The sequence below is a fragment of the Haliotis rubra genome, unplaced genomic scaffold (assembly GCF_003918875.1).
Source record: "Haliotis rubra isolate DU_JTF1 unplaced genomic scaffold, ASM391887v1 Scf495, whole genome shotgun sequence".
NCBI classification, from domain to species: Eukaryota; Metazoa; Mollusca; class Gastropoda; order Lepetellida; family Haliotidae; genus Haliotis; species Haliotis rubra.
This window is the reverse complement of record NW_025767185.1, coordinates 285,000-299,047: the sequence shown is the minus strand read 5'-3', so window position 1 is coordinate 299,047 and position 14,048 is coordinate 285,000. Positions and strand designations below refer to the sequence as shown.

The window sequence follows — 14,048 nt, the reverse complement described above, 5'->3', positions numbered from 1 at the left end:
GCCTTACACATTACAGTGCTATCAACTGTCCATCTTTATCCCTGTGTACTCGTGTGACCAAGACAAGATAAATGGAATATGATTGTCTATGCATACTACCTAGAAGGTAATCAAATAAACGTAACCATTTTCCCTTTGGAAAAGTAAATTACTATAGACTTATCCAGGGCTTACTTGTTTGGAGTGTTTGCTCTGGCACTGTCAGTGAGCAGCTATGTCACTAGGGTCCTAGTCAAAAGGGCCCCAAAACGTAAAAGTCAAAAGGGCCGCAAGAAAGTCAAAAAGGCCGGAAACCCCTAGTTGAAAGGGCAGCATCAAAAAGTCAAAAGAGTCGTATCCAAAAGTCAGAATGGCCTCAGACTCCTAGTCAAAAGGGCCAAACATAAACAAATAATAACATCTTTTTTTAAAAGTATGCAATGTATACTTTTTCTTACACACCCGTGGGTTAGAAACCCACGTGAGAAAACTGGTATCACACAGATCGATTCTAATCCCGTGATTGGCTACTCCATGGTGATGACCTAGAGTCAGGTTATGACGGACTACTTTCCAGAATAAAATTCATTGATAGGTTACTCGTGCTTCAATCGAACAGAAACCTGTTACTCGTGAAAAAAACCCCACATTTACACCTACCTGTTATTTTCACGATTGCAACATAAACAGGTATGTATACAATGAAACACAATTAGAATAAATATAACATAAATCTATTTATTTTCTAATTCCTTTAGATTTCCAGTCATGAATTCAAAATGGCTCGAACAATCATTGATACCTGTACGTGTAAACAATTATGTGAAAAGCGCCGTTAGAAATAAAGACCGGGATTCCCTTCTAATATTCAAAATGTACAACATTGGTACTTTTACTGGAGAGATGCAACAAGTGTCATGTATCATCTTGCAAAAATACCTGACACGATAACGTCAGTGCCTGACCATTGTGAGATCGATTTGCCTCGTTGTTTCTTTGATGCATTGATGGAGATGACATTTTTCACTGATACAGTATGATGAAGACCCACTTCCAACTCCGAGCTACAATGTGATTCCAATGTTATCAAATTCACTCAGAACAATCTCGTTGAAACAATGTAGATCTATCAACATGGAACGTTTTGCAAGGCTTCATGAGTGCAAATGGCGGCACACGTCCTTTCTATTCCATCGAACATGTATACAGGAACAGTTGATCTACACATAAGTCATTGCTCAAGATATTCATCCGACGCATGATAATGCAAAGTTTATGTCTTGATAACATACAGGATGTAATCAACTCACATTTCATACTGACAACTCCGTAAATTCAGTTACATACGAAGTGGCAGTTTCTCGCTCGGGAAAACGAGAAGGATGTCGCGAAGAAGAGTAGTCGCCCATTGATAGTGAACGTAACCTCAGCAATGTCACATTCAAGCACACTGGGTGCCCCTAATGACGCACACTCAATAGTTTTGGCTCCGGTCGATGGGAGAACATCGAACGTAATCTGGTACACAAGTACAGATCCCCAATGTGCAGAGATATCCAAAACAATCTTCTGATGACGACAAGCACCAAGCGATAACGATGACGTCACACGCTCATATATTTTTTTGCTCGCAAGAATTAAAATCATCCACATTTGCACGGTAACATCATCATTTTAGAGGGTTTAATTAATTTTCTGTGATCTTGTCTAGTCTTCATTATCACTATTGCCTTGATGGTGCGAAGAGGTGGCAAAAACTTTTTGTGGAGGGTCACCATGGGGATGAGTAGTGATTAGGAAGCCAAGTGACGTCACTCATTCATAAACGTTGTGTTGTGTATTATTGCGCAACTACGATGGGAAATTATGAAATTTGAATCTATTCGAGCATAAAATGGTGCGATTTTATGGTGTGTAAGAAACAGATTACTGTACTCGTGTCTGTCAGATACCACTTATCTTACAACTTGTTGTAAGATAAATGGTTACTGACAGACACTCGTTTAGTAATCTCTATATACATACTAGTTCTGTTTTTAAAAAAGATATTTTTTCAACATTGGAAAGAAAATGACGACCACGAAAAGATGTGTGTGAAGTTTATTTATTTCATCTAAGCATGACAAATACTTTGGCAGAGAAATGCATTAAACAATAGTACCACAACACACCTGTAAGAAACTAAAATATTACACGAAAACACATATACACAACATATCCCTTTGATTCCATATTTGTGTTTTGACAGTCATGTAAGCTGTCACCAATCCCTAAGATTTCTTTGCTCTTCATTGAATACTGTCAGAATATTTTAGAGTACTTTCATCTAAGCAACAAAACACTTATCATTTATGATTATGAGAATTTATGGCATATACTTTGGCACAGAAATGCATTTAACAATAGTACCACATTGTATTTTTCACTCTTTTTATAGGCAGCCCATAAAGCACTCAAATGTTTCCTGATAACCCTATCTTATTGAGTGATAAAATTAAATGTTTTCTATCAATAGAGTCGAAGGCTTTACGGAAATCCATAAATGCTACATAGAATCTACCTTTCCATTTAGATAAGAGCATTTAATACAAAAATATTGTATGTTGTTGAGTAACAACTGTTTTTTAACAAATTCAAAATCACTGCTTCTACTGTCATCAAAATCAGGAATACTCTCCTGTAAATCACCCGATCTTTCATTAAAATCACCACCAATCAATATAGCTGGATCTGAAGTAAAACATTCAAGGTGTTCATTAATTAGGTGCTCAAGCTGAATGTTCAATTACATTATCATTATATTTTGAATATTGTGAGGGCATATATACACAAACATATAAGATATCATTGTCATGACCAAATATTTCTTGATTATGTTGAAGGAACATACCTATATGTGACATATTTAAGGGTGTTACACATCTATCAATGGAATTCCTAGCTAAACAGTATTTTAATAGCCTCTTTAAATCTGTAAAATATGTTGATAAATCAAATTGGTGAAGCCGTGTCTCTGTTAGTCCTTTTATATAAAAAGATTTCACATAATCAATAAAGTGAGGAAGAAAAAGCATGCCACCTAACTTTGGCATTTGCTGATATAGACAGATAGATTGTTTATTTCTCTGCAAAAGTATTTGTCATAATCATAAATGATAATTGTTTTGTTACTTAGATGAAATAAATAACCATCATATACATCTATTCTTTGTCATCATTTCTTTCAAATTTTGAAAAAAACATCTTTTAAAAAACCGAACAAGTATGTATAAAGTATACATAGTATAGATGTATAACCTTTTACTATAATACACTGTTAAAAAAAGATAATATTATTTTTTTATATGGGGCCCTTTTGACTTTTTGATGCAGTCCTTTTGACTAGGGGTTTGTGGCCCTTTTGTCTTTTCCGTTTTGGGGCCTTTTTGTCATGGCACTGGCACTGTCAGTGAGCAGCTATGTCACTAGGTGTCCAGAGTGTTTTCTCTGGCACTGTCAGTGAGCAATTATGTCACTAGGTGTCTAGAGTGTTTTCTCTGGCACTGTCAGTGAGCAGCTATGTCACTAGGTGTCTAGAGTGTTTTCTCTGGCACTGTCAGTGAGCAGCTATGTCACTAGGTGTCTAGAGTGTTTTCTCTGGCAGTGTTTTCTCTCTGGCACTGTCAGTGAGCAGCTATGTCACTAGGCGTCTAGAGTGTTTTCTCTGGCACTGTCAGTGAGCAGCTATGTCACTAGGTGTCTAGAGTGTTTTCTCTGGCACTGTCAGTGAGCAGCTATGTCACTAGGTGTCTAGAGTGTTTTCTCTGGCACTGTCAGTGAGCAGCTATGTCACTAGGTGTCTAGAGTCTTTTCTCTGGCACTGTCAGTGAGCAGCTATGTCACTAGGCGTCTAGAGTGTTTTCTCTGGCACTGTCAGTGAGCAGCTATGTCACTAGGTGTCTAGAGTGTTTTCTCTGGCACTGTCAGTGAGCAGCTATGTCACTAGGTGTCCAGAGTGTTTTCTCTGGCACTGTCAGTGAGCAACTATGTCACTAGGTGTCTAGAGTGTTTTCTCTGGCACTGTCAGTGAGCAGCTATGTCACTAGGGGGTGTCTAGATAGTTTTCTCTAGCACTGTCAGTGAGTAGCTATGTCACTAGGCGTCTAGAGTGTTTTCTCTGGCACTGTCAGTTAGCAGCTATGTCACTAGGTGTCTTGAGTGTTTTCTCTGGCACTGTCAGTGAGCAGCTATGTCACTAGGTGTCCAGAGTGTTTTCTCTGGCACTGTCAGTGAGCAACTATGTCACTAGGTGTCTAGAGTGTTTTCTCTGGCACTGTCAGTGAGCAGCTATGTCACTAGGGGGTGTCTAGATAGTTTTCTCTAGCACTGTCAGTGAGCAGCTGTGTCACTAGGTGTCCAGAGTGTTTTCTCTGGCACTGTCAGTGAGCAGCTATGTCAATAGGTGTCTAGATAGTTTTCTCTGGCACTGTCAGTGAGCAGCTATGTCACCAGGTGTCTAGACTGTTTTCTCTGGCACTGTCAGTGAGCAGCTATGTCACTAGGTGTCTAGAGCGTTTTCTCTGGCACTGTCAGTGAGCAGCTATGTCATTTATGTAGTACATACCAACATGATGCTCTCTGTATCATTTTACAATCCAATACATTCTCATAACCCTGAATGTGAAAAATGGTTCTCATCAATTCTTTCAATACAACATTATTATCTTTTATGAAAACAGTATTAATTTCAGAGGTAGAAAAAGACATTGTCCTCCTCCTCTTACAGGTGGCAGTCTAGACACCTTTCCAAAGTGGCCAGCCCATGCCAACCAGGCTGTAATGTGGTGTCTGCTGCACACCCACCAGCTTCTCTCCTGGGGCCACACAAACACTTCTCACAGCTTCCTAGACACTGTGTCTCACACAAGTGCCAACAGCATAATGTGGGTGAGACTCCAATAAATAAGTGATGGTGGAAAACAGTGGGTCAAATACTGACCAGTTATCCATGCCTTGGTGTCCTCCCTCACACACCACTGTCGTTGCAGTTACTCTTCAGGACCCTGCCTCTTAAGGTTTACCACTGACAAAAAGGAAGTGATACAGTCAGTCACTTTGAATCTTCTCAGTTTAGGGTAAACAAAAGTTATGTGGACAGTTTGGTTCTTTTCCCCTGATATCAAAAGGTGTAAGACATTGTATTTTGTTTGAATCATATCCCCTACACTGATACCATTTCTCTTGGAACTTAGGTTTGGTTTATATGGCAACATCATGTCAACATTTGCTGATCAGTGGATGCAGATTACTTAATGAAACATGGTGGCAGGCTAGACGCCTATGGACTAGACTAGACTGACAACCGGCTATGGACAACATAGCTCTCTGGACTTGTCTCCGTACTCCCAACTAAGTGTGAAGTTCTGCAGACACTAACCACTCTCATAATATAACTTCTTCACAGCATCTTTCTTTATTTTTTCACTCAGAAACATGCTGAACACTAATTATAGGTATTATTGGTGACATCACCACCATCTGGGCCAACCAGGTGACAGGAAGTAGACATTTATAATCCTCCAGCTAGGTCAGTTGTAACACAAAATAACTACTGTATTTGTTGGAAACCTTTATTGACTTCCTCATATTGAAATCCAGTCCGTCAAAGTGATGTAAGACATAAATGTCACATGCTTCAAATTTGTGAGCCCTAACTCAGTGTTTATATCCAAGCACTCTATGTTACACAATGCTAAATACGCAGGTCTAAGATACTATATATCTTTCAAGCTCTGTCAGGAGAAGGTTAATGTAATAAAAAATCATTTATATATATTCCATGTGTCAATATATATGACAAGCATAAAGCCATGCCTCCTGCAAAGCAGTTGTTTTATATTGAAACTGCAAATGTCCTGTGACATACATAACACATGCTGGTGTCACCAACCAAGTGAGTTCACTAGTTTTCAATATAAAAAAAGTGCTACAAGTTACAGTGATGTCTCCTTTTCATTTGATCCTACACTCTACGATGAATGTTGACACTGATGACATGGGAGTTATCTTCTCCTGACAGTTCCACCCAGTGTTACTGGAGAGCTTCCTGTCGTCATGGGGCAATGTGAGGATCATACTGACACACTGACAACACTGCTATGTCAACCTGCAGCAGGATGTGTATCTGACCAATCACATACAGGCAGCCAGCAACGCTGCTACACTAATGACAAAGCTATCTCCACAACAGCATGGGTGTGGACGTAAGGATTACAGAAGGTTATCTTGGACAAATTATTCAGTCTCAACTACATGATGTGGAGTTGATTACTAGAAACAGCAAAATTTCCCCCAAGAAACAATGACATCAATCTGTGGTATAGGGTGGGGCAGGATACACACTGATTGTTTTGAAATGGACAAAATAATGTATATTAAAAGGAAAAAGTAATTGGACTTCATATTAAGTGGTGTAAATGTTATGCTATTGAAAGTAACAGCATAATATTCGGTCATTCTACTCATCAATATTTTATCATTGTACCATGGGACAGAGCAACACACCCTAAAAGAGAGGTGGTGCAACAACTTATTTAAGAATAACAAAATTAGGTGTGACCATCATTTGTGTTTCATTCAGATGGGACAGAAGTGGTGCATTTAAGACACCAGATAGGTGAAAACAGCCTGCCTGGGATCAGGCACCCAAAAATTGCCTTGCTGGCTGGTTCTGTTCCAGTTGTAGTTGTTATTCCATCTCATCCCAGACATGTTCTATGGGGTAGAGGTCCAGACAAACAGCCAGCCATGGAAGTACAGTAATGATATGCTGCCTAAAAAGTCTGTTGTAACACATACAGAAAGGGAGGGCATTATCTGTGTGTTGTTCTCACTCAACTGGTTGTGTAGACTTCTGCAACTAACTGGTCTCAGCCAAGGAACTGTCAATGCTTTTAATGTGGCAGTTTGGCATCAACTCTGGACAGACACCAACCGAATATGTCTGTATTGTGGATTTGACCTGACATGTTCTCAGTGTTGACTTGTCTTAGATGACATCTGGAGTGACATTGTGACCCTGTAAAGATATCTTGCAACTTTGTTTTGTGCCACTCGGGTATGGAATACACTGTGTAAAAGATAATTTTCAGAAAGCTGTGGCATTCTGTAAGGGATATTTGTGGTTAAACAAAAGTGTTTTCATAAGCACCTGAAGGCTCAACAAACACTGTGTTGTTCACAGAAGAACACCATGAGTGTTTCTACCATGCTTCCAATAAAGGGGCAAACATTCAAACTGCATGCCCAGCATTAACATGCACATGCAAATCATGTCTTCCAAATTGAAGAGATGTATTCATGAACATGTAGTGGACAATGCTGTATTTTATCTAAAAATGATTTTCCTTTCAATGAACTTCATATGGAGCACAGTTATCATTTCTGTTAGTATATATACCAAAGTTTAATGTAAAATGTCCAAAAACTGAAGTGATGGAGACAGTCAGTGAAAGAACTTCGAAGACTGTACAGTGAGTGGATGGGGACAGGTGATGGTACAGTCAGTGGATGGAGACAGGTGATTGTACAGTTAGTGGATGGAGACAGGTGATGGTACAGTCAGTGAATGGAGACAGGTGATGGTACAGTCAGTGGATGGAGACAGGTGATGGTACAGTCAGAGAATGGAGACAGGTGATGGTACAGTGAGTGGATGGACACAGGTGATGGTACAGTCAGACAATGGAGACAGGTGATGGTACAGTGAGTGGATGGAGACAGGTGATGGTACAGTCAATGAATGGAGATGGATGATGGTACAGTCAATGAATTAACACAGGTGATGGTACAGTCAATGAATGGACACAGGTGATGGTACAGTCAGTGAATGGAGACAGGTGATGGTACAGTCAGTAGATGGAGACAGATGATGGTACGGTCAGTAGATGGGAGACAGACGATGGTACAGTCAGTGGATGGAGATGGGTGATGGTACAGTCAGTGGATGGAGATGGGTGATGGTACAGTCAGTAGATGGAGACAGATGATGGTACAGTCAGTGAATGGAGATGGGTGATGGTACAGTCAGTGGATGGAGATGGGTGATGGTACAGTCAGTGGATGGAGATGGGTGATGGTATGGTCAGTAGATGGGAGACAGATGATGGTACAGTCAGTGGATGGAGATGGGTGATGGTACAGTCAGTAGATGGAGACAGGTGATGGTACAGTCAGTGGATGGAGATGGGTGATGGTACAGTCAGTGGATGGAGATGGGTGATGGTACAGTCAGTAGATGGAGACAGATGATGGTACAGTCAGTGGATGGAGATGGGAGATGGTACAGTCAGTGGATGGACACAGGTGATGGTACAGTCAGTGAGATGGAGATAGGTGATGGTACAGTCAGTAGATGGAGACAGATGATGGTACGGTCAGTAGATGGGAGACAGACGATGGTACAGTCAGTGGATGGAGATGGGTGATGGTACAGTCAGTGGATGGAGATGGGTGATGGTACGGTCAGTAGTCAGTAGGAGACAGATGATGGTACAGTCAGTAGATGGAGACAGATGATGGTACAGTCAGTGGATGGAGATGGGTGATGGTACAGTCAGCAGTACCATTGTATCCATCCTATTTTTCCTTGTAATTCACAAAACTACCACACAGAAAATTAAATCAAATACAATTCATATCAGACCGTATCCAAGTAATTCACCAAATTTGATTATTGTGATATGTTGTTTGTTGAAACATCCAAGCCATTTCAAGCAGTGTCTCGACACAGAGAGAAGTCATCCATCAGACTGTAGACTACTTGATCACTTAGACTAAAACACTGACATTGACAGAGTGACCACTGTTTGGTCTTGTAGCTCAATTCTAGCACATAGATACAACACTAGGCGCATAAGCTTCCGGCCAATTTTCTGTGTTGTAAAGTTGTCTGGAAGAGTCTATGTCTCCTGGGCTGTAGACTGACCAGTCTTAACACTCACAAGGCAGCTACTGGTCAAGTAATCAATGTTGCCACAAGCTAAGATAATCAGGCCAATGCTGTTACAGGAGTCTATATATAGTTAACAATCCAGGACCACTTCTGAGAGATGTAGCTGTCCCCAAGCAAATAGGAATGGTCAGATAAGGGGGGTGGGGGTCGAACTAGTGCTGAATGAAAAACACCTTAAAATGTGCAAGACCCTCTTGGTCAACATGGGTACAAGATCACACACACTAGCCATCGCCAGCCATCATGACATAGATCATGTCACACACAGCATGACTCTACATAGAAGATAGCTGTACAACATGTGTTAAAAATATACTGCACAGGTTAAATGTAAGGTGACAGCCTTTGATGATGACAACATGGTTTTCCAAACTTATGCTTCTACATAATACATAATCATAACAACTATTTTGTTGAGGAAACGATGGACAAAGGTGGATTACATCACACAACTTGTATGACACTGTCAATATAAGGTCCATTATAAGGACTGTAAACTGCCCATACAAAGCTAAAATTCCTCCAACTTGTAAAATAATTCAGTCTGAAATTAGAGTCAAGCATTGTCACTAAGGTGACATAATTCACTGCAAATTGTCAAATCAAACTTAAATAGTAATGAAAGTTTAAGATGAAGTTAAATAGTTAAATGTCAACAAAAACATGACCAGTCAACCTCTCTTGATATCTTGCTCTTTAGTTGTTCAAACACAAAAATATTTTTTAGACTGACGTTGACCTTGACATGAATGTCATAGTGTATGAAATATGCAAAAATGGTACTAAAGAAATTGCTTATTGAAAAACATTCAAGGGAAGTCTTGAAAGTCTATGAAGAAAATCCAGTGAATTCAGGTTAACATGCTGAAATCTTCAAAGTGTCACAGTGACCTTGAAAATTATGTGAAGGTCACCAAAATGGACTGGGCCCTACGCCTGCATTAGATGAAGCTTGGTGTCAAATATGAAGAAAATCCAGAGAATGGTTCTTGAGATATCTTGCTGACCATCTTAACATGCAGGTTAGGACACTGAAATCTTCAAATGTGTCGATGTGACCTTGAAAATTAAGTGAAGGTCACTCAAATCGACTGGGCTATGCGCCTTCCCTGGATGAAGCTTGGTGTCAAATATGAATAAAATCCAGAGAATGGTTCTTGAGGTATCTCGCTGACAAGCATAACATGCAGGTTAATATTCTGAAATCTTAAAAGTGTCACCATGACCTTGAAAATTAAGTGAAGTCACCAAAATCGACTGCGCCCTGCGCCTGCCCTAGATAAAGCTTGGTGTTGAATATGAAGAAAATATAGTGAACGGTTCTTGAGATATCTTGCCGACAAGAGTAAAACGTTAAAGTCCCCTTGTAACCTTGAAATTAAGGTCAAGGTCACCAAACCTAACTGGGACCTTTCTTATACTGTGATGAACCTAGGTACCAAATATGAAAAGAATCTAGTCAACGGTTCTTAAGATATTCCAATTCGGATGGACGGACGGGACCTAATAATATATCCCCCGCTTCCGCTAAACGCGCGATGGGGGATAACAATCAACATGTCCACTACTACACTAGTATTTGTAAAGAAATTGTGTTTCAAATGATGATGATAAACATGGTGACGATCAGGCAACACTGAGGTCAGACTATCTCCTAACTGGCCAACCATTAGAAAACAGAGGTTTTCAGCTATTTTACCTTGAAGAAGTGTGAGTTACCAAACATTCCTGCCAGAGTCTGGTGGGGGCAAGCATGTGATCCTGGTGGCCTCAATGGTCCCATACCACAGTCTGGTAGGGGCAAGCATGTGATCCTGGTGGACACTGGCCCATACCACAGTCTGGTAGGGGCAAGCATGTGATCCTGGTGGACACTGGCCCATACCACAGTCTGGTGGGGGGAGCATGATCCATGACACACCCATACCACAGTCTGGTGGGGGCAAGCATGTGATCCTGGTGGACACTGGCCCATACCACAGTCTGGGGAGGCAATGCTGGTGATCCTGGTGGACACTGGCATACCACAGTCACAGCATGTGATCCTGGTGGACACTGGCCCATACCACAGTCTGGTGGGGGCAAGCATATGATCCTGGTGGACACTGGCCCATACCACAGTCTGGTGGGGGCAAGCATGTGATCCTGGTGGACACTGGCCCATACCACAGTCTGGTGGGGGCAAGCATGTGATCCTGGTGGACACTGGCCCATACCACAGTCTGGTGGGGGGGCAGCATGTGATCCTGGTGGACACTGGCCCATACCACAGTCTGGTGGGGGCAAGCATGTGATCCTGGTGGACACTGGCCCATACCACAGTCTGGTGGGGGCAAGCATGTGATCCTGGTGGACACTGGCCCATACCACAGTCTGGTGGGGGCAAGCATGTGATCCTGGTGGACACTGGCCCATACCACAGTCTGGTGGGGGCAAGCATGTGATCCTGGTGGACACTGGCCCATACCACAGTCTGGTGGGGGCAAGCATGTGATCCTGGTGGACACTGGCCCATACCACCATAATCTGGTGGGGCCAAGCATGTGATCCTGGTGGACACTGGCCCATACCACAGTCTGGTGGGGGCAAGCATTTGATCCTGGTGGACACTGGCCCATACCACAGTCTGGTGGAGGCAAGCATATGATCCTGGTGGACACTGGCCCATACCACAGTCTGGTGGGGGCAAGCATGTGATCCTGGTGGACACTGGCCCATACCACAGTCTGGTGGGGGCAAGCATATGATCCTGGTGGACCCTGGCCCATACCACAGTCTGGTGGGGGCAAGCATGTGATCCTGGTGGACACTGGCCCATACCACAGTCTGGTGGGGGCAAGCATGTGATCCTGGTGGACACTGGCCCATACCACAATCAGCTTTGACTTGCTGATCAGTGAATATATTTGGATTAGTTGTTGGTGGTTTGTACACAACTACAACTAGGAGTGTGAAATCAGTGTGGATAATACATCCAAAACTACCAAAAGGCACCAGTTCATTGCCAGATCTATCTATGTAAGAAGTTTGGTAAAGAAATATAAAACGGTTTTAAAGTTCTGCTCCAGAAAAGAGCACCAACACCAATTTCAGTCAAAGTCAACTTTGTTGCCATGGAAAAAAAAAACCTTGTGCATGCAGTGTAAGACCCAGCCACACTTCATGGTGACATTGTTGTTAAATCCCCCCGAGAGCTGGTCTTTGCTAAATGCAAAGGTATTGAGACCAGACACAACATGACTTGTACATTACCCATTGTGAAAGATCAAACATACTCATCATTTCTACAGGAAGAATCAGAAATTTGGTAAACTGCACTAGACGACATGAAGTGTACAAGGCTAGAACACCATTAGTTAGCACAAGGTTGATGTCAGTTGTGTGATTCCTGTAATTGTTCACTTACATGACAGTTCTCTTACAAGTTCTGAGGAATGTGACTAAATTCTTTTCACACAACCCGATCCAATGTTACCAGCCACATGTGCATGCAGGTTTGCAGATGAAATGGGGCATGTACTGTCTGTTTAAACTTTTCATCATTTGTGTGATACATTAACACAAAACATGTATCTGTCAGTATGTAAGAACTTAATACAAGATCAACATATGTGCCCTGAGTCAGCTGGAGCCAAATCACACAAACTGATTTCAAATGGTATTTTCCAGTATTTACACATATTTTATGAGTGAGTGAGTGAGTATTGTGTTATGCCGCTTTTAGCAATATTCCAGCAATATCACGGCGGGAGACACCAGAAATGGGCTTCACACATTGTGGGGAAGACCCGGGGAATCGAACCCGGGTCTTCGGACAGAATTAGAATACATCCATGGGCTTAGCATTCAGTACAGCCTTGGAACAAGGCTAGGTCTTGGACCAGCATCATGTGCAGTGCTGGCTTTGTCCGAGTACATGAGACACCATCTTGACCCCTTGTAACCAGTAGATGTCCTTACTCTACAAGACTTAACAGACTAGATTGTCACAGTATAGCGCTGCCTGCACATGTTAGGACCCAGGTTATGTTGGTTATGATTATTGTATGTTCCTGTCTGCAAGAGGTCAGTTTACATTTCTCTGTGACACCATGAAGTTGACAGGTTAGATATACATATGTCCAAGAGACACTATATGACGTTCATCACAAAGTGGTGGTAATATTTGTGTTAATGGTCAACAGCACCACAGTAACCAAGGCTAGGCTGAAGGTGAAGCCTTTCACTCTGGACCAAGGCTTATACATGTAAGGTCATCCATCATAGATTAAGTCATGAATAACGAGAAGTGATATAGTTGCACAGCTCTTGCAGGCTGGCTGACGGCTAGTGTCCAGTGCACCAATGATTAACAAATGGTATTAACATCATGACGATAAGTAAGTGTTTCCAGACATGTCATAGCTATGAGGTAATTAGGGTTTGGAATTAAATATTACATTTAGAAAAATGTTGTCCCTAATCAGTTGTTGTCAGTGTAAATAGCTGTGCTGAACTCAAGTGCAATATGTCAAAGGCATCTAGTTTAGCTGAGGACAAAATATGAGCCCTGATGGGGATCTTTCAGTTCCACAATTATCCAAAGATTCTCGGAGGAACTGCTGTCTGACAAACAATCAAAGACAAACACAATAGGTGTTTAACAATCAAAAACAAACACAATAGGTGTTTAACAATCTAAGACAAACTTACTCATGGACTGCCACCTTGCCTGAGCCTGACCAGAAGTCAACAAGTAACAAGATACAAGATATCTTCAAATACAAAGTATATATAGTACACCCTCAATGTATGCACACACAATGATGCACTCTTGTATCCTTCATGTTACATACATTATTGTGAAATCAAGAAAATCAAGAAAAGCAAGTTTTGAAATGTCACAATGACCTAACATTTTAAATTCAAATTTTAAAATCAATAGTTTGAAGAGTGCCCATATTACATATCAAATATTCATTTTAGGCATAGTGTGGTGATTGAGTTTGTGTAACTAGAGATTATCTTACAATCAATGTATGGATGAAACAGACAAAAGTAGTAGTTTTCCTTCAGCAACAGGAAACTAGACATGCTC

At 41.3% G+C, this 14,048-nt stretch overlaps 1 protein-coding gene across 10 annotated transcripts in view; it reads right to left on the bottom strand.

Annotated features, from left to right (window-relative positions):
- The window catches only part of LOC124291538 (muscleblind-like protein 2a), a 238,834-nt gene that overhangs the window by 102,985 nt on the left and 121,801 nt on the right, over nucleotides 1-14,048 (bottom strand). The window lies entirely within an intron of this gene.